The 22,057-nt window shown below is 50.2% G+C and overlaps 2 long non-coding RNA genes across 2 annotated transcripts; one reads left to right on the top strand and one right to left on the bottom strand.

Annotated features, from left to right (window-relative positions):
* Window positions 1-2,052: 2,052 nt before the first annotated feature.
* Window positions 2,053-8,456, top strand: LOC139259575 (uncharacterized). Its single transcript, XR_011592598.1, has 3 exons — window positions 2,053-2,139; window positions 2,550-2,600; window positions 8,086-8,456. It is a non-coding gene; the product is annotated as an uncharacterized lncRNA (long non-coding RNA).
* LOC139259576 (uncharacterized) lies at window positions 6,834-8,775 on the bottom strand. Its single transcript, XR_011592599.1, has 3 exons — window positions 8,643-8,775; window positions 8,200-8,512; window positions 6,834-6,908 (listed from the first exon to the last, which is right to left on the bottom strand). It is a non-coding gene; the product is annotated as an uncharacterized lncRNA (long non-coding RNA).
* Window positions 8,776-22,057: the final 13,282 nt, after the last annotated feature.

Raw genomic sequence — 22,057 nt, 5'->3', positions numbered from 1 at the left:
TTGACAGTCATTTTCCAACATTCCATTGACTCTGGATCAGTTCCTATAGAGTGGAGGGTAGCCAATGTAACCCCACTTTTTAAAAAAGGAGGGAGAGAGAAAACAGGGAATTATAGACCGGTCAGCCTGACATCGGTAGTGGGTAAAATGATGGAATCAATTATTAAGGATGTCATAGCAGTGCATTTGGAAAGAGGTGACATGATAGGTCCAAGTCAGCATGGATTTGTGAAAGGGAAATCATGCTTGACAAATCTTCTGGAATTTTTTGAGAATGTTTCCAGTAGAGTGGACAAGGGAGAACCAGTTGATGTGGTATATTTGGACTTTCAGAAGGCGTTCGACAAGGTCCCACACAAGAGATTGATGTGCAAAGTTAGAGCACATGGGATTGGGGGTAGTGTGCTGACATGGATTGAGAACTGGTTGTCAGACAGGAAGCAAAGAGTAGGAGTAAATGGGTACTTTTCAGAATGGCAGGCAGTGACTAGTGGGGTACCGCAAGGTTCTGTGCTGGGGCCCCAGCTGTTTACACTGTACATTAATGATTTAGATGAGGGGATTAAATGTAGTATCTCCAAATTTGCGGATGACACTAAGTTGGGTGGCAGTGTGAGCTGCGAGGAGGATGCTGTGAGGCTGCAGAGCGACTTGGATAGGTTAGGTGAGTGGGCAAATGAATGGCAGATGAAGTATAATGTGGATAAATGTGAGGTTATCCACTTTGGTGGTAAAAACAGAGAGACAGACTATTATCTGAATGGTGACAGATTAGGAAAAGGGGAGGTGCAAAGAGACCTGGGTGTCATGGTACATCAGTCATTGAAGGTTGGCATGCAGGTGCAGCAGGTGGTTAAGAAAGCAAATGGCATGTTGGCCTTCATAGCAAGGGGATTTGAGTACAGGGGCAGGGAGGTGTTGCTACAGTTGTACAGGGCATTGGTGAGGCCACACCTGGAGTATTGTGTACAGTTTTGGTCTCCTAACCTGAGGAAGGACATTCTTGCTATTGAGGGAGTGCAGCGAAGGTTCACCAGACTGATTCCCGGGATGGCGGGACTGACCTATCAAGAAAGACTGGATCAACTGGGCTTGTATTCACTGGAGTTCAGAAGAATGAGAGGGGACCTCATAGAAACGTTTAAAATTCTGACGGGGTTAGACAGGTTAGATGCAGGAAGAATGTTCCCAATGTTGGGGAAGTCCAGAACCAGAGGTCACAGTCTAAGGATAAGGGGTAAGCCATTTAGGACCGAGATGCAGAGGAACTTCTTCACCCAGAGAGTGGTGAACCTGTGGAATTCTCTACCACAGAAAGTTGTTGAGGCCAATTCACTAAATATATTCAAAAAGGAGTTAGATGAGGTCCTTACTACTAGGGGGATCAAGGGGTATGGCGAGAAAGCAGGAATGGGGTACTGAAGTTGAATGTTCAGCCATGAACTCATTGAATGGCGGTGCAGGCTAGAAGGGCCGAATGGCCTACTCCTGCACCTATTTTCTATGTTTCTATGTTTCTATGTAAAGTGTGAGGTTTTCCACTATGGCATGAAAAATAAAAAAGCAAATTATTATTTATATGGAGAGAGATTACAAAAGGCTGCAGTACAGAGGGACCTGGCGGTCCTTGTGCATGAAACATAACCGAATTTCCCATCAGGCAGCACCCACACATAACGCCACTGGTCAAGCCGTTCACACCCCATTGCTGCCTCACTCAACAGACTGATTAGAATTTCTAGATCCAGGCATTAGAGGCACTGAGATCAATTTATCATGGAGATGGCAATGGATTCCAGTGGAACTGATTGAGGGATATAGTGAGAAGGTAGAGTTGAGATCACCCAATCAGCTTGGGTTTTGCTGGCTCTTTCTCCGTTGGTAAACAGGTCCATGGTGGTAATTGGGCCCATGGAGATCTGTGACATCATACACTGCTCATGTTCTGGCACCACTACCCCTGGAGAGCAAAGCAGTGGTGGTGAGGTTTGTTTACCAGTTTCAGTTTCGAGTTTCACATTCAGGAAATAATTAAGCTGGAAATGATAACACACCGAGTACTGTGTTTGATCAACTCACCATTGCAGGAAAAGTTGAAGAAGGAATTTGTCGAATTTTCCTGACAAACAGCATTATGAGGTAAATGTAAGTGTAGACTATTGAACAAGGAGCTTGTTTTCAGAAATACAGTAGTATTTGTTCCAAAGCAGTTGATATGCATCGAGCTGGATTATTTGTACACAGTTGTGGTAGCCAGAAGAAATGAGGGCAAAGGCAGATTTGTTTATAGTATTATATCATGTAAACTTTCAAATACAATTAAATTAATCTCCACTCAGGTTTTGCAGATAAAAATTAAACTTCAATTCTATACAGTCATAATATTGCTTCACATATTCTGACAGTGTCTCAGGCAGATATTATGGACCACGATTATCTCGAGGTATTTACTGATGTAAAACGATGAGTCTCAGCACATCCTGAAGAACAGACAAACACTCGGGATGGTAATTGCCACATTCACTGACACAATTCCCTTTCTCTTACAGGACAAGGTGGTTCATAACTGTAGGCCACAGGGGCTACACGCAGTGAGGCAGGTGGGCCTGCATAACCTTACCCTAATGGAGGAGATGGTGCTGGAGATCATTGACACGCCCATCGCTGAGCCCGTGCTGAGTGGCGGGCTAAAACACTGCAAGATGATGATCTCTTCACGCCTCTTCTCACATCCCACTTCCCCCCCGTCAACCCACAATCTCTTCTGCTTTACAAGCTGCAGGTGTGTGAGCATGCACCTCTTGCTTTCCCCGCTCTCCTCACCACAACCCAACCCTTCGGTCTTGTTCATTTCAGAGAGTCAAGAACTCCAACTTGGCCAAACAGTGGTGGAGGAGCAGGAACTGCAAGAGGCAGAAAGCAGTAATGGGGAAGACACAGCAATGTCAAGGAGCATGGAAGTGTGGAGGAGTCTAGCACCAACCTTGCACATGGCTTTGCGCAGAGCTGGGAGCCCATCCTTTGCAGCGTGGGAGTGGTGGACAAATCGATTCGCACATTTGTGGACCTAACCATGGTGCAGCGTCTGATGGCCGGTGTCTCAGCTTCCATTGCAGCACAAGCAGCAGCACCCAATGTCTGAGTGCTGCAATGGTTAAGCTCAGACTGAAGTCATGCAAGGTCAGCTTGTTGCCACAAAAGCATAGACTGTTGCCACAAAAGCATAGACTGCTGCCATCTCTGCGGTTACCAATGTTCCAAGGGGCTCGCAGGGTGTCACAGCAGTCCAGAAATCTGTCCTCCAACAGATTACTGGGATTGCTGAAGGTGCCGTCCCAGGGGAGTGGATGTGGCTCCATGGAGCATGAACCTGCTGTCCTCTCTCAGGTGGACAGCATTCATCCTCCCACCCCGACCACTCCATCAGTGCCATTGATTTAGCCTGTCAGCCAGCCAGCTTGGACTGTTGCTGCCCATGCCGAGGTGGGGCAGTCCAAAGCTGGGCCTTCTAGGTGCACAGTTCCTCGAGGTTGTCATGCAAGGCCATCTGCAGGCTCCCCACTGAATGTCAGCAGCCTTCCACCAGCCATGCTGCAGCCACTGGGTTAGCACTGTGTGGGAGCAGTGGGCAGGCAAAGGCACACGGAAGATCGGCACTAAGGGACTGCACAAGGGTAATTAGTTAGCTTTGGAATGTAACATTGGATGGTTTGATTAAAAACCTTTGTTAAGGAATGTTTGTTTTGTGGTGGCTTTTATCATCACATTATGGCCAAGACGATGATGTGATTGTTAGTGTCAGAGAGAGGTAAGCTGTGGGACTATTGCTAATGGGGAATTGGGGTCGAATGAGTCGATCACAGAGAGCCCGACCAGAAAGGGGCTGTGTTGGCTGTCTCCTCCCTTCCTCTTCCTCCTCCTCTTCCTGCTCCTTTTCCTCTTCCTCATCCTCCTTCTCTGCTCTTCACCATATACGCGGGGGTAAGGGCTGTGCCCTCATGATTGCGAGGTTGTGGAGCATGCAGCAGACCACGACAAATTTGAGACGTGCTCTGGCAAGTACTGCAAGGCCCCTCCAGAGCTGTACAGGTAGCAGAAGCGTTGTTTAAGCATGCCAATGGTCTGCTGTTTCAGATTCCATGTGGCAGCATGGCTTTCATTATATTTATGCTGCCCACGTGTGGTTGGGTTTTGTACCGGAGTCATGAGCCACGTCATCACCAGATAGACTTGTTGCCCAGTAGCCTGAGAACAAATTCAATTGGGAAGGAAGTAAAGCTGAAATTTGAAAGCAAGAATGTAGAAAGTGAATTTGTAAGACAGAGGAAACAAGGGTTAGTAAGTAGTAATGAAGGAAGTCTTCCTGTACTAAATGGTATATACTTCAATGCAAGGAGTATAGCAAATAAGGCAGATAAGCTGAGAGCACATGCCGACACTTGGGAGTATGATATTATAGCCATTACATAGCTGAAAGAGGGACAGGTTTAGCAGCTAAATATTCCTGGTTGCAAGACAGAGAGCGGGGTAAAAAGGGAGGGGGTGTTTGCGGCATTGATTAAAGAAACTATTACAGCTGTGAGGAGGGATGATATGTTAGCGGGATCATCAAATGAGGCCATATGGGTCGAACTGAAAAATAAAAAAGGGGTGATCACACTGCTGGGCATGTATTAAAGGCCACCAAACAGTGGAAGAGAGATAGAGGAGCAAATATGGAGGCACATTTCTGTGAAGTCCAAAAACCATAGGGTAGTAATAGTAGGGGGTTTCAACTTTCCTAATATTGATTGGGACAGATATAGTGTGAAGGATATAGAGTGAGCGGAATTCTTAAAATGCATTCGAGAACTTTTTAGTCAGTATGTAACAAGCCCAACACGAGAGAGGGCGGTTCTGGATTTAGTTTTGGGGAATAAAGCTGGGAAGGTGGGAGGGGTATCAGTGGGAGAGCTAGTGACCATAATTCAGTCAGATTCAAGGTACCGGTAGTTATGGATAAGGGCAAGGAGAGACCAGGAATAAAAGTCCTAAATTGCTAAGTTGAGAAGTGATTTGGCCACAGTGGACTGGAAACAGCTCATCATCATCATAGGCATTCCCTCGGAATCGAGGAAGACTTGCTTCCATTCTTAAAATGAGTCCTTAGGTGGCTGTACAGTCCAATATGAGAACCACAGTCCCTGTCACAGGTGGGACAGATGGTCGTTGAGGGAAGGGGTGGGTGGGACTGGTTTGCTGCACGCTCTTTCCGCTGCCTGCGCTTGATTTCTGCATGGTCTCGGCGATGAGACTCGAGGTGTTCAGCGCCATCCCGGATGCACTTTCTCTACTCAGGGCGGTCTTTGGCCAAGGACTCCCAGGTGTCAGTGGGGATGTTGCACTTTATCAGGGAGGCTTTGAGGGTGTCCTTGTAACGTTTCCTCTGCCCACCTTTGTCTCGTTTGCTGAGAAGGAGTTACAAGTAGAGCGCTTGCTTTGGGAGTCTCGTGTCTGGCATGCGAACAATGTGGCCCGCCCAGCAGAGCTGATCGAGTGTGGTCAGTGCTTCAATGCTGGGGATGATGGCCTGGCCGAGGACACTGATGTTGGTGCATCTGTCCTCCCAGAGGATTTGTTGGATCTTGCGGAGACATCATTGGTGGTATTTCTCCAGTGACTTGAGCTGTCTACTGTACATGGTCCATGTCTCTGAGCCATACAGGAGGGCGGGTATTACTACAGCCCATGAGCTTGGTGGCAGATTTGAGGGCCTGGCTTGGTAAATCAGTGTCGGAACAGTGGGAGGCATTTAAGGAGGAGATCCAGAGGGCTCAGGCCAGACATGTGTCCTTAAATAAAAAAAATAAATAACAATTCTAGAGCCCCCTCGATGTCCAGGGACTTACAGCGGAGGATAAAGAAAAAAGGGAAGCGTAAGTCACATACGGATGGCTATGTACTGTAGAATCTCTGGAGGAATATAGAAAGTTCAGAGGTAAAATTAAAAAGGATATTAGGAATGCAAAGAGAAAGCATGAAAAATTCTTGCCAAGTAAAATTAAGGAAACCCCAAAAATGTTCTATAAATATATTAAGAGTAAGAGGATAACTTAAGAAAGAGTAGGGCCTATTAGAAACCAAGAGGGTAATCATTGTGTGGAGGCGGAAGATGTTGGGAGGGTTCTTAATGAATACTTTGTGTCTGTTTTCACAAAGGAAAGGGGCAATGCAGATACTGCTATCGAGGAGGAGTGTGAAATTCTGGATGAAATAAACATAGTGAGACAGGAGTTATTAAGGGGTTTAGCAGCTTTGAAAGTGAATAAGTCCCCAGGTCCGGATGAAATGCATCCCAGGCTGTTGAGCGAAGCAAAAGATTAAATAGCAGAGGCCTTGACCATCATTTTCCAGCCCTCTTTGGATTTATGACTGGAGGACTGCTAATGTGGTACCCGTGTTTAAGAAGGGAGAAAGGGACAGCCAGAGTAATTACAGGCCTGTCAACCTAACCTCAGTGGTGGGAAAATTATTGGAAAAATTCCAAAAGGACAGGATAAGTCTGCATTTAGAAAGGCAAGGATTCATCAGGGACAGTCAGCACAAATTTGCTAAATATCATGTTTGACTAACCTGATTGAATTTTCGAGCAGGTAACCAGAAGGGTTGACAAGGATAGTACATACGATGTAGTGTATATAACTTTAGCAAAGCTTTTGATAAGGTCCCACATGGCAGACTGGTCACGAAGGTAAAAGCCCATGGGATCCAAGGCAAAGTGGCAAATTGGATCCAAAATTGGCTTAGAGGCAGGAAGCAAAGGGTAATGGTTGATGGATGTTTTTGTGACAGGAAGGATGTTTCCAGCGAGCGGGGTTCTGCAGGGCTCAGTACTGGGTCCCTTGCTTTTTGTGGCATGCATCAAAGATCTAGATTTCAATATAGGGAGTATGATTAAGAAGTTTGCAGATGATACTAAAATTGGCTGTGTGGCTGATCATGAAGAGGAAAGACATGGACTGCAGGAGGATATCAATATACTGGTCAGGTGGGCAGAACGGTGGCAAATGGAATTTAATTCGGAGAAGTGTGAGGTAATGCATTTAGGGAGGGCTAACAAGGAAAGGGTATACACATTTAGCGGTAGGCCACTTAGAAGTGTAGATGAACAAAGGGACCTTGGAGTGCTTGTCCACAGATCCCTGAAAGTAGCAGACCAGATGGATAACGTGGTTAAGAAGGCATACGGAATGCTTGCCTTTAATGGTCGAGGCATAGAATACAAGAGCAGGGAGGTTATGCTTAAATTGTATAATACTCTGGTTAGGCCACAGTTGGAATACTGCATGCAGTTCTGGTCGCCATATTATAGGAAGGACGTGATTGCACTGGAGAGGGTGCAGAGGAGATTCATGAGGAAGCTGCCTGGAATGGAGAATCTTAGTTATGAGGATGGATTGGATAGGCTGTGTTTGTTCTCCTTGGAACAAGAAGGCTGAGAGGAGACCTCATTGAGGTGTATAACATTTTGAGGGGCCTGGATATAGTGGATAGCAAGGGCCTATTTCCTTTGGTGGAGGGGTCAATTATATGGGGGCATAATTTTAAAGTGTTTGGTGGAAGGTTTAGAGGTGATTTGAGGGGAAGCTTCTTCACGCAGAGGGTTGTTGGGGTCTGCCTGGAAGGGTGGTAGAGGCAGAAACCCTCACCAGATTTAAAAGGTGCTTGGATGGGCACTTAAAGTGCTGTAACCTGCAGTGTTCCGGACCTAGAGCTGGTAAGTGGGATTAGACTGGATAACTTCTTGTTAGCTGGTGCAGATACGATGGGAAGTAATGCAGGGAATCAAATATGGCCAGGGTGATCTCCTGGACTAGTTTTGATTGCCTGGATGGGTCAGTGAGGAATTTTCCCATGTTTTTTTCCCCAATGGGCCTGGGTTTTTATTTGGTTTTTGCCTCTCCCAGGAGATCGAATGGCTCCGCTTGCGGTGGAGTGTAGAAGGTTGCAGTGCAAGGGGTGTCGGGGTTGTGTGGAGCGGACTGATTGGGCTGGGTGCTTGTCAGCAAGAGATAATGAAATGTATTCTGCTCTATTTACATACAGAGCCTCGGTGACCTCTCTTATGTAACAGTGCCCGGCGAATTGCGAGATGTTGGAACTATCGCCTGCTCCAACCTGGAAGGAGCCCGACGTGTCAAAGTTCATGACCATGCTCACCTCGACAGCAATGCCAACCTCGCATTGTTAAGTTCCCGCATGCATACATCAGTCAAATTCCATGTACGTGCTCGAGTTTACACATGCACTGCTCAACATCCATGTGTTCACTTCATCAGATACACGTCCTCCTTTGACAGGCTCCACCAGGCTGTGTACTTGCATCTACAAATCGGCCCAATTTCTCCAGCATTCACACTTCCAATCTTACGATTTTCCCCTCATGTCTGCGACGGTTTTTTCAATTGTTCACATTTCAGCCAACATTTTTTTTCTCTTAGATCGGCGTATCTGGCCACTCCCGAGAAACCTTCTGGTGAGTTAAGAAAACCAGCGCACATTTACAAATCTGCGCTGAGAGAAGCCATTGTTTCTAAATCAAACACTTTGGAGGGAGTCATGAACACTGTCAAAATCAATAATAAAGTTCAACTTTTTTTTACCTGTCAACGTAGAAGTGTAAATTTGTTGGATTTCAGAAGTTCTCTCATTTTTTTACTCACTCACACGCCACCAGTGAACGTCTTAAAGCGGGGCTGGAGGGTCGTAGGTTTGGTCAGCAGAATCGGCCTCATACCCGGACACAGTCGCTCGGGGTTCGGCTACAAAACAAGCCGTGGGATGGGGGGGGGAGGGGGAGAGATAGAGAAGTAGTAAAGGCTGGTGGGGTGGGGAGAGAGGAGAGGAGAGGAGTGAGAGTGAGGTGCCGATCAGAAGAATTGGAGCCTGGGGAGGGAGATAGAGAAGTAGTAAAGGCTGGTGGGGGGGTGGGTGGGGAGAGAGGAGAGGAGAGGAGTGAGAGTGAGGTGCCGATCAGAAGGCTTGGAGCCCGGGGAGGGAGATAGAGAAGTAGTAAAGGCTGGTGGGGGGGGTGGGGAGAGAAGAGAGGAGAGGAGAGGAGTGAGAGTGAGGTGCTGATCAGAAGACTTGGAGCCCGGGGAGGGAGATAGAGAAGTAGTAAAGGCTGGTGGCATGGGGTGGGGAGAGAAGAGAGGAGAGGAGAGGAGTGAGAGTGAGAGTGAGGTGCCGATCAGAAGACTTGGAGCCCGGGGAGGGAGATAGAGAAGTCACGACTCAAGGTGGCGGGGGAGGGGGAGAGAGGAGAAGTCACAAGACCTTTGGGTGTGGTCCATCCATACAGACCCGGAGAGATACAACTGCGAACATGTGCTGCCTGCTTTCCTGCCATTTTGAGCTTCTTTCAAAGGTTAAATTTAAGTCAGCAACTAATCCACATGGACATAGTGACTGTTTTGAGCTGTTCCATAATGTTGCGTTGTGTTAATGGAACATGGTTCAGTTTTAATGTAAAATATATTTTATTGAAAAGTTTACAATAACTTAATTTTAATAAAATTATTCTTGTATCAGATTGTACTTTAATGTGACTCTTTAAGATCACTTAAAAACTTTAAGATCACTTATAAACTTGTAAATTTACATAACTTACAAAAAACTTTTAATTTGAGAACAGTTCCAACAGTAACAATAATAATAACAACAACAGCAGCAAAGAAAGGCTGCACCCATCCCTCATCCCCCTTATTCTCCGACCGCCCGCTGCACTTGGCCTTGGACATTCCACCACCCCTGCCCGCAGGCGGTGGCACAGTGTTTCTGGGATTGATACCAAGCTTATTCTTTCTCACATCTTGGGCACAGCGCACCTCCTGAGGGTGGAGGGCGTCAGCGTCAGGCGGAAAGTTGGAGGGCCCGGCTTTGGGCTCTTCAGAGACCGATGTGGGGATTGGAGTGGGAGTGACAGTTGAATCTGTCAATGGGCACGAGGTCCCTTATTACAGTAGCTAACTGCAACATGCCATCCCTCATACACCCTGACAGTGTCTCAACGGCCTGCAACATTCCCTCCCTCACGGCCAGTAATGTGGTTTGCACTACTTCGGACATTCCCTCCCTCATGGCCACTAGTCCCTCACTGATGGTCCCGGATATCATTCCCATTTCTCGTGAATGTTGTTACTTTTCCCGACAGTCCCACGACCTCATCACTCACCCCACTGATGGTCTCCAGGAGTGATCGGGTAAGGTCAATGCTCTCCGTACTCAATGACATCATCTGAACCACATCTGTTAGATCTTGCACCTCAGGAGAGCGCGGTTGAGCTCTCCTTCCCTTCTTCCCCACGGGTGTGGCTCGCACCCCAACACTGGGACCCGCAGCCTGAGAAGGTGGGGCCCTGGGTGTGTCTCGCTGCACCCCACCACTGGGACCCGCAGCCTGGGAAGGTGGGGCCCTGGGTGTGCCTCGCTGCACCCCAACACTGGGACCCGCAGCCTGGGAAGGTGGGGCCCTGGGTGTGCCTCGCTGCACCCCACCACTGGGACCCGCAGCCTGGGAAGGTAGGGCCCTGGGTGTGCCTCGCTGCACCCCAACACTGGGACCCGCAGCCTGGGAAGGTGGGGCCCTGGGTGTGCCTCGCTGCACCCCAACACTGGGACCCGCAGCCTGGGAAGGTGTGAAACCATGGAATGTCCCACCAACACTCAAACCACTAGTCACGGAAGGGGCTGTCACCTCCATGAGCGGCACCTTCTCCAAAGTCAATACAACAGTGGGAGCTTCATCCAGCTCCATCCCCTCTTCCTCCCCCTCACCCCCATGTTCTTGGTTTGGAGGGTTGGATTGGAAGATGTTCTCCTCTTCAAGCTCGTCCGCGTCTGAATCTTCTTCTGCATCGTCAGGGTTGGCCTCAAGTTCTGCAAAATATAACAGAACAGTGAAATGGTTAGCAGCAGAGGAGGGGGCAGGGTGGGTGGCATGAGTAGGCTCACACCTCACAGGCCAGGCAGCAGGCTGATTTGAAGGGCCATGATGAATTTGCAGGACTTACCCTCTCCCTCGAGTGAGAGCCCAGATTGTGCAGTACTGATTGCTTTTCTCCAGGCAGGACCCATCAAAGCAGCGACCCTCTCTTCTTAGGGTGTCAGTGGGTGCAGATTTGCTGGGTCTCCTCCTGTTCGAGTTCTTTCCCTTTTATTATGTGCCACATTCCTCTGCAAAGATGAAAATGACTTTTGTAGAGAGGGTGTCTTTCTGCTGGGTGGGACATATACAGTTGGTCACATTTACAATTGCATTGAATAAATGAAAATATTACTTACACTAACTACTTGACCAAGGTCCTACCATTTCTTTTTACACGGCCTCCAGATCTCGTGGTGGTCACCATTGCTCAGTAATCTTCTGCAACTTGGTTCCAGCGTTTCTTCATTTCTTTATTGGAACTTTTATGTTTTATGTTTTATGGTGTCCAGCTCCTGCCATCAGTTCTCAATCACAGTCACTCGTGCCTTCACTTCTTCCTGTAAGAAATTCTTGGTCCTTGCACCGCGTTGCATCTTGTACTGCTGCAGCTGTGATTTTTCCAATGCTCTCGCACAGCACTCCTTCTCACACACACAACTGGCTCTTTACAAATGGCCCATTGCTAAATCCGTGCTGTACTGAGCCTGCGCGTCCATTGGAACGACACCAAAAACGTAACTATTTTTTCCCACGCATGCGTAGAAGGTGTGGCTTCGTTTTTCGGCGCAGACAGCAGGCTCCGAGGTGATTGGACACGCTGTGTGGCGCCAAATTCGAATTATACATTGGGGAACGTTTGGCAAATTATTTCCGCCGCATTTCAGGCCTGGAAAAACGGGTGTAACTCTGGCAAAATGCCAGAAAACAGGCTTGGGGAAAATTGAGCTCTTTGTGTTGGAGACTCCACTCGGAAAGTCCAGACAAGCGAAAACATTTTTGAACTGGGAATTGTCTTAAATGTGAGTCATCATCTACATCATAGGCAGTCCCTCGGAATCGAGGAAGACTTGCTTCCACTCTTAGCATGAGTTCTTAGGTGGCTGAACAGTCCAATACGAGAGCCACAGTCTCTGTCACAGGCGGGACAGACAGTGGTTGAGGGAAAGGGTGGGCAGGGAGCCTGGTTTGCCGCACACTCCTTCCGCTGTCCGCGCTTGATTTCTGCATACTCTCGGCGACGATACTCGAGGAGCTCAGCTCCCTCCCAAATGCACTTCCTCCACTTAGGGCGGTATATGGCCAGGGACTCCCAGGTGTCAGTGGGGATGTTGCACTTTATCAGGGAGGCTTTGAGGGTGGCCTTGTAACGTTTCATCTGTACAATAAACGGTTGATAAAGCTCGAGTAATGTGAGTACTTGAGCTTTATCTAACGTTCATTGTACATATTTTCAGATTTCTTGATATTTTTGTGAGAGGTTACATGACTCTTGGGCTGGTGTGCTGCTTTGCTCCAGATGACCCTCCTTGCTCATGCATTGCCATCCCCCAATCTCCTCTCTTATAGGGCCCAAGTTTCGGCCTCAGTTGCTCCTGATTTTTTGGAGCAACTGGTGTAGAACGGAGTATCTTAGAAATTCAAATTCTCTGTATTTAGTTTGCTCCAGTTCTAGTCAGTTAGAACAGTTTCACTTTGGAACAGAATTTTTTTTTCAAAAGGGGGCGTGTCCGGCCACTTACACCTGTTTTCAAAGTTTCGTCAGTGAAAACTTACTCCAAACTAACTTAGAATGGAGTAAGTGAAGATTTTTGTACGCTCAAAAAAACCTTGTCTACACTTTAGAAAATCAGGCGTAGGTTACAAATCAGGCGTAGGGAATGGGGGAGGGGGGTTTAAAGGGAAGTTTACAAACATTAAACACTTCAGTTTTACAAATAAAGAGCCATAATCAATAATAAATGATAAAAACATCAATAAATCAACCAATAAATCAATCCAAAAAAATTAATAAGAAATATATTTTTTTTTAAATATCAATAAATAAAACATTTTCTACTTTCCGACTGCAGCACCGGGAGCCCTCCAACAGTGTGCTGGGACACCCCCCCCCCCCCAGACCCCAGTGTGTCTCTGTCAGTGTCTCGATCTCTCTGTCTGTCTGTCTGTCTGTGTGTGTCTCACTCTCTGTCTGTCAGTGTCTGTGTTTCTGACAGTGAGGGAGGGGGAGGAGGGGGGTAGAGGGAGAGAGGGGGGGAGGGAGGCAGAGGGGGAGGGAGGGAAGGGGGAGGGATGGGGGAGACGGGGAGGGGGGAGAAGGGGGAGGGGGGGAGAGAAGGGGGGAGGAGAAGGGGAGGGGGGAGGAGAAGGGGAAGTGGGGAGGAGAAGGGGAAGGGGGAGGAGAAGGGGAAGGGGGAGGAGGAGGAGAAGGGGAAGTGGGGGGAGGAGGAGGATAAGGGGAAGGGGGGAGGAGGAGAAGGGGAAGGAGGGAGGAGGAGAAGGGGAAGTGGGGAGAAGGGGAAGGGGGGGAAGGAGAAGTGGGGGGGGAAGGAGAAGGGGGAAAGGAGAAGGGGGGAAAGGAGGAGAAGGGGAAGTGGGGGGAGGAGGAGGATAAGGGGAAGGGGGGAGGAGGAGGAGAAGGGGAAGGGGGGAGGAGGAGAAGGGGAAGGAGGGAGGAGGAGAAGGGGAAGGGGGGAGAAGGGGAAGGGGGGAGGAGGAGAAGGGGAAGGGGGGGAGGAGGAGAAGGGGAAGGGGGGAGAAGGGGGGGAAGGAGAAGTGGGGGGGAAGGAGAAGGGGGAAAGGAGAAGGGGGGAAAGGAGGGGGGTGAAAGGAGAGTGGGGGAAACGAGAGGGTGGGTGAAAGGAGAGGGGGGGAAGGAGAAGGGGGAGGGAGGTTGATCCGGCCGGGCCCAAGACTTCGGGCAGAGCCTGTCCCCAGCACCAGATTTACAGGTAGGTGGCGTTGGTTCAGGTTGGGTCCAGGGTCCGGGGTCAGGAGCGCGGGTCGGGTTGGGGGGAGCGCGGTCAGGTCGGGGGGAGACCGGGTCGGATCCGGTCCGGGGGCGGGTGGGGGGGAAACGGGAGTCAAGTCGGGTCGGGAGGAAGCAGGAGCTGGCCGTGGGAGGCAGCCTTATACACGCAGCCCCAGTGAGGCCATTCGGCCAGGGCTAGGGGCTGCGTGCTTCGGGCCCCTCCCACACAGTTTTGGGCGCCTGGAGCTACTGCACATGCGCGCCCACTGTAGCGCGCATGTGCACAGGTCCCGGCACTGTTTTCAGCGCAGGGACCTAGCTCCGCCCCCCACAACTTGTGCAGCACCGCGCCCGGCTCCAGAGGACCTGCAGGGTGCCGGAGAATCTGTAAGTTTTTTTTAGGCGCACTTTGTGGCGCGAAAAACGGGCGTCCAGGTCGGGGCTGCTCCGCTCTAGGCGCGGCCCGAAACTTGGGCCCCTACTGTTTAAATTCCTCTCCCTCGAATAATGAGTCTATTTTAGCCTAACTTCAAGTTTAATGCTACTTAAGAACATAAGAATAAGGAGCAGGAGTAGGCTATGTGGCCCGTCGATCCTGCTCTGCCATTCAATAAGATCATGCCCGATCCCCATATCCCTAGAGTCCAAAACTCTATCTATCTCAGCCTTGAATATACTCAATAACCCAGCATCCACAGCCCTTTGGGGTAGAGAATTCCAAAGATTCACAACCCTCAAAGTGAAGAAATTCCTCCTCGACTCAGTCTTAAATGGCCGATCCCTTATCCTGAGATTATGCCTCCTAGTTTTAGACTCTCCAGCCAGGCGAAACAACCTCTCAGCATCTACACTGTCAATCCCCTGCAGAATCTTATATGTTTCAATGAGATCTTGTATTTTCCCCGGGACATTCTTAAATCTGGTTTCCACCACTGCCCAATCCCCAACCATGCTTAAATCTGTATTTTCTGCCATCAACTCCATGTGACTCTGTACTACTGTTTTTTCAGCTTTATTTTGCTGCCTTGTGTTTCCTGGCCAGTAACAGGGTTTCCTCCATTTCTTTGCCGCTTCTGGATCTTAAAATGACCTCCAAATTCCCCACTGTTTTTATGCCCCGTGATCCATTCTGCACATCTCCGGACTCTTCATTCCCATGGAAATACCTCCAGCAGTGCGCCCTCTGATATTCTACCTTTCAAATGGCTTCTGGTTATTTACCAAGGCCAATCTATCCTGTCCTTGTTATATGACCACACCTATGTAGATCAGTGTCCCTGTTTCCATTCACGTACACAGTTTGGTCGCTCTGGGTATTCTGGACTGGAGCCCCTCACTTTTATTTCCTTTTTCTTTTTTCTTTGGTTGCATTTCCTGGCAACGAAATGAATCTCTCGCGCCTGCGCAGTTCCAGTTATCTTGCCAAGACGGCACCTTCAGCAACTTCTGTCTCTTCAGTGTCTTCGAAGCTGTGTGCGCATCCTGTGAAAACCATAAGCAGCATAAAGATGGCGGCGGTACGGAAGTTCTGGAAAGAGTAGCGGTGAAAAGCAGAGCGAGGCCGGCCTGCGACTGACACAACAGCAGGGCCTCCGATCCACCAGGATCAGTCAGTGGGATGCGAGGATGTGTTGTTGCATGGCCGGCTGACAGCTGGGTGTGGGTGTGGGAAGGATGAACCAGGAGGTGAGGGGGCTCTGTGTGGGGTGGGTGCTCTCCAGGGGCAGGAGGTAGAGGTATGTGAGGGGCCATCTGGCGGAATCTGGGGTGTGTCACTGTGTATTGGCACCCCCTCTTCCTGGAGGCAGGTGTTGGTATTGATGATCCAAGGTGACCCGGAACCAGAGCGAGCAGCCCCTCCCACAATGGCAAAGGGCAAAGGGCGTGGGGCGACGACGGACAGACCAGAGCCGTTCATGCATCACAACAATCACATCGGCAAGTCGATGCAATAGTGACCTAATCCACTCTCTCCACTGACAGCATCGGCAGGTCAGGGCGACAGTGACCCATATCACCCTCTCCACTGACAGCATCGGCAGGTCAGGGCGACAGTGGCTCATATCACCCTCTCCACTGACAGCATCGGCAGGTCAGGGCGACAGTGGCTCATATCACCCTCTCCACTGACAGCATCGGCAGGTCAGGGCGACAGTGGCTCATATCACCCTCTCCACTGACAGCATCGGCAGGTCAGGGCGACAGTGACCCATATCACCCTCTCCACTGACAGCATCGGCAGGTCAGGGCGACAGTGACCCATATCACCCTCTCCACTGACAGCATCGGCAGGTCAGGGCGACAGTGGCTCATATCACCCTCTCCACTGACAGCATCGGCAGGTCAGGGCGACAGTGACCCATATCACTCTCTCCACTGACAGCATCGGCAGGTCAGGGCAACAGTGGCTCATATCACCCTCTCCACTGACAGCATCGGCAGGTCAGGGCGACAGTGGCCCATATCACCCTCTCCACTGACAGCATCGGCAGGTCAGGGCGACAGTGACCCATATCACCCTCTCCACTGACAGCAAAATTGACACCAAGCCAAAGAAGGAGACATTCGGACCGGTAACCTATCGGTGGTCAAAGTGGTAGGTTTTAAGGATTATCTTAAAGGAGGAGAGAGAGGTAGAGAGGTCTAGGGAGGGAATTTCTGACTACTCAGACTGAACACAGCAGCCATGGGCCTATGGCCAGAAACACACAGGAAAGAGGATGTTTACCGCGTTTTATCTTACAAGTTGCAGCTTTCAGGTGACGTCATCAGGCATGCAGGCGTCCTTCCTTCAGTCTTATCATACAGATTGCAGCTTTCCTGGTTGCTGCTGTCTCTCTGCACCTTCCCTGCTCTCTCTGTACCTTCCCCGCTGTCTCTCTGTACCTTCCCCCCTGTCTCTCTGTACCTTCCCCACTATCTCTCTGCACCTTCCCCACTGTCTCTCAGCACCTTCCCCACTGTCTCTCTGCACCTTCCCCGCTGTCTCTCTGCACCTTCCTCGCTGTCTCTCTGTACCTTCCCCGCTGTCTCTCTGTACCTTCCCCACTGTCTCTCAGCACCTTCCCCGCTGTCTCTCTGTACCTTCCCCACTGTCTCTCTGTACCTTCCCCCCTGTCTCTCAGCACCTTCCCCCCTGTCTCTCTGTACCTTCCCCCCTGTCTCTCTGTACCTTCCCCCCTGTCTCTCAGCACCTTCCCCCCTGTCTCTCAGCACCTTCCCCGCTGTCTCTCTGTACCTTCCCCGCTGTCTCTCTGTACCTTCCCCCCTGTCTCTCAGCACCTTCCCCCCTGTCTCTCAGCACCTTCCCCCCTGTCTCTCTGCACCTTCCCCGCTGTCTCTCTGTACCTTCCCCCCTGTCTCTCAGCACCTTCCCCCCTGTCTCTCAGCACCTTCCCCCCTGTCTCTCTGCACCTTCCCCGCTGTCTCTCTGTACCTTCCCCACTGTCTCTCTGTACCTTCCCCCCTGTCTCTCAGCACCTTCCCCCCTGTCTCTCAGCACCTTCCCCCCTGTCTCTCAGCACCTTCCCCCCTGTCTCTCTGTACCTTCCCCGCTGTCTCTCTGTACCTTCCCCCCTGTCTCTCAGCACCTTCCCCCCTGTCTCTCAGCACCTTCCCCACTGTCTCTCTGCACCTTCCCCGCTGTCTCTCAGCACCTTCCCCGCTGTCTCTCTGCACCTTCCCCCCTGTCTCTCAGCACCTTCCTCGCTGTCTCTCTGCACCTTCCCCGCTGTCTCTCTGTACCTTCCTCGCTGTCTCTCTGTACCTTCCCCCCTGTCTCTCTGTACCTTCCCCCCTGTCTCTCAGCACCTTCCCCCCTGTCTCTCTGCACCTTCCCCCCTGTCTCTCTGCACCTTCCCCCCTGTCTCTCAGCACCTTCCTCGCTGTCTCTCTGCACCTTCCCCCCTGTCTCTCTGTACCTTCCCCGCTGTCTCTCTGCACCTTCCCCCCTGTCTCTCAGCACCTTCCTCGCTGTCTCTCTGTACCTTCCCCCCTGTCTCTCAGCACCTTCCCCCCTGTCTCTCTGCACCTTCCCCACTGTCTCTCTGTACCTTCCTCGCTGTCTCTCAGCACCTTCCCCCCTGTCTCTCAGCACCTTCCCCGCTGTCTCTCAGCACCTTCCCCACTGTCTCTCTGCACCTTCCCCCCTGTCTCTCAGCACCTTCCTCGCTGTCTCTCTGTACCTTCCCCCCTGTCTCTCAGCACCTTCCCCACTGTCTCTCTGCACCTTCCCCACTGTCTCTCAGCACCTTCCTCGCTGTCTCTCTGCACCTTCCCCGCTGTCTCTCTGTACCTTCCCCGCTGTCTCTCTGTACCTTCCCCGCTGTCTCTCTGCACCTTCCCTGCTGTCTCTCACTATCCTTCACTACTTTTCCTGTGGTGTTTCGAATGCTGTGCTTCATCCCACTGTACCAGTTGCCGTGACGATGGATTCCATTTCCTAATCGCCTGTTATGCGCATGTCTGTCTTCAGCATCTTCGAAAATCGTGGGATGCATCCGTGGCTTGGAAGACTCTGAAGAGGCTGAAGATCCCAGTTTTGACATTGACAACTATAATCTGTACATAAGGCTACTATAGATATAAAATTATGTCTCTGACAATGAAAAAAAGTATTAATTTTAAGTAAGGAGTTTTAGTGAGCCAGCAATTTTCATCTCGGTCCATAAAAGGCATTAAAATATCAGGACAGATGACCAAAAGCTTTAGCAAAGAGGTTGGTTTTATGAAGCTTCTTACAAAAGAAGAGGGAGAGAGGTAGTTAGGTGGAGAGGTTTAGGGAGGGAGTTGCAGAGCTTGGGGCCCAGGCAGTTGAAGACATGGTGACCGAGGTTGGAGCGGTTAAGATCGGGGAGGTGCAAGAGGCCAGAATTGGAAGTGCAGAGATCGCGAAGACTTGTAGGGCCTGTAGAAGCTACAGTGATAGGAAGGGACGTGGCCATGGAGGGATGTGAAAACAAGGTTAAGGGTTTTTAAATTAAGATGTTGTCAAACGGGAGCCAGTCAAGATCAGCGATCACACACAGCTTGTATCATCGCCCCACACACACACACAGCTTGTATCATCGCCCCCCACACACACACAGCTTGTATCATCGCCCCACACACACACACAGCTTGTATCATCACCCCACACACACACACAGCTTGTATCATCGCCCCACACACACACACAGCTTGTATCATCACCCCACACACACACACAGCTTGTATCATCGCCCCACACACACACACAGCTTGTATCATCACCCCACACACACACACAGCTTGTATCATCGCCCCACACACACACACAGCTTGTATCATCACCCCACACACACACACAGCTTGTATCATCGCCCCACACACACACACACAGCTTGTATCATCACCCCACACACACACACAGCTTGTATCATCGCCCCACACACACACACACAGCTTGTATCATCACCCCACACACACACACAGCTTGTATCATCACCCCACACACACACAGCTTGTATCATCACCCCACACACACACAGCTTGTATCATCGCCCCACACACACACACAGCTTGTATCATCACCCCACACACACACACAGCTTGTATCATCGCCCCACACACACACAGCTTGTATCATCGCCCCACACACACACACACACAGCTTGTATCATCGCCCCACACACACACAGCTTGTATCATCGCCCCACACACACACACACAGCTTGTATCATCGCCCCACACACACACACACACAGCTTGTATCATCACCCCACACACACACAGCTTGTATCATCACCCCACACACACACAGCTTGTATCATCGCCCCACACACACACACAGCTTGTATCATCACCCCACACACACACACAGCTTGTATCATCACCCCACACACACACAGCTTGTATCATCACCCCACACACACACAGCTTGTATCATCACCCCACACACACACAGCTTGTATCATCACCCCACACACACACAGCTTGTATCATCGCCCCACACACACACACAGCTTGTATCATCACCCCACACACACACACAGCTTGTATCATCGCCCCACACACACACACAGCTTGTATCATCGCCCCACACACACACAGCTTGTATCATCGCCCCACACACACACAGCTTGTATCATCGCCCCACACACACACACAGCTTGTATCATCGCCCCACACACACACAGCTTGTATCATCGCCCCACACACACACAGCTTGTATCATCGCCCCACACACACACACACACAGCTTGTATCATCGCCCCACACACACACAGCTTGTATCATCGCCCCACACACACACAGCTTGTATCATCGCCCCACACACACACACACACAGCTTGTATCATCACCACACACACACACACAGCTTGTATCATCGCCCCACACACACACACAGCTTGTATCATCGCCCCACACACACACAGCTTGTATCATCGCCCCACACACACACACAGCTTGTATCATCGCCCCACACACACACACACAGCTTGTATCATCACCCCACACACACACACACACAGCTTGTATCATCGCCCCACACACACACACAGCTTGTATCATCGCCCCACACACACACACACAGCTTGTATCATCACCCCACACACACACACACACAGCTTGTATCATCGCCCCACACACATACACACACAGCTTGTATCATCGCCCCACACACACACAGCTTGTATCATCGCCCCACACACACACAGCTTGTATCATCGCCCCACACACACACACACACAGCTTGTATCATCGCCCCACACACACACAGCTTGTATCATCGCCCCACACACACACACAGCTTGTATCATCGCCCCACACACACACACACACAGCTTGTATCATCGCCCCACACACACACACACAGCTTGTATCATCGCCCCACACACACACAGCTTGTATCATCGCCCCACACACACACACACAGCTTGTATCATCGCCCCACACACACACAGCTTGTATCATCACCCCACACACACACACAGCTTGTATCATCACCCCACACACACACACAGCTTGTATCATCGCCCCACACACACACAGCTTGTATCATCGCCCCACACACACACACAGCTTGTATCATCACCCCACACACACACACAGCTTGTATCATCGCCCCACACACACACACACACAGCTTGTATCATCACCCCACACACACACACAGCTTGTATCATCGCCCCACACACACACACAGCTTGTATCATCGCCCCACACACACACACACAGCTTGTATCATCACCCCACACACACACACACAGCTTGTATCATCGCCCCACACACACACAGCTTGTATCATCACCCCACACACACACACAGCTTGTATCATCGCCCCACACACACACACACAGCTTGTATCATCGCCCCACACACACACAGCTTGTATCATCACCCCACACACACACACAGCTTGTATCATCGCCCCACACACACACACACAGCTTGTATCATCGCCACACACACACACACAGCTTGTATCATCGCCCCACACACACACACAGCTTGTATCATCACCCCACACACACACACACAGCTTGTATCATCGCCCCACACACACACACACAGCTTGTATCATCGCCCCACACACACACACAGCTTGTATCATCGCCCACACACACACACAGCTTGTATCATCGCCACACACACACACACAGCTTGTATCATCACCACACACACACACAGCTTGTATCATCGCCCCACACACACACACAGCTTGTATCATCACCACACACACACACACATACACACACACACACACACACACACACACACGTACACACACACACACACCCTGTATCAACTCCCCCCCCGACACACACAAACACACAAACACACACACACCCTGTATCAGCACAAACACACACACACACAATCTGAATCATCCCCCCACACACACCTCGTATCATAAGAAACTAAGAAAGACTACCACGACCACTGGATGTCACAAAGCGTTTACACCAATGAAGCACTTTTTGAAGTGTAGTCACTGTTGTAATGTAGGAAACACGGCAAACAATTTGTGCACAGCAAGCTCCCACAAACAGCATTAGTGATGTTGGTTGAGAGACACTGCAGTAATGCCAATGCTCTTCTTCGAAATAGTGCCATGGGTCTTGCCTCTGTCTGATTCATTTATGACATCGATGCAGCTCAAT

This window comes from Pristiophorus japonicus, chromosome 3 (genome assembly GCF_044704955.1).
Source record: "Pristiophorus japonicus isolate sPriJap1 chromosome 3, sPriJap1.hap1, whole genome shotgun sequence".
NCBI lineage: Eukaryota > Metazoa > Chordata > Chondrichthyes > Pristiophoridae > Pristiophorus > Pristiophorus japonicus.
The sequence above is the reverse complement of the archived record's forward strand: the minus strand, read 5'-3'. Positions and strand labels throughout refer to the sequence as shown.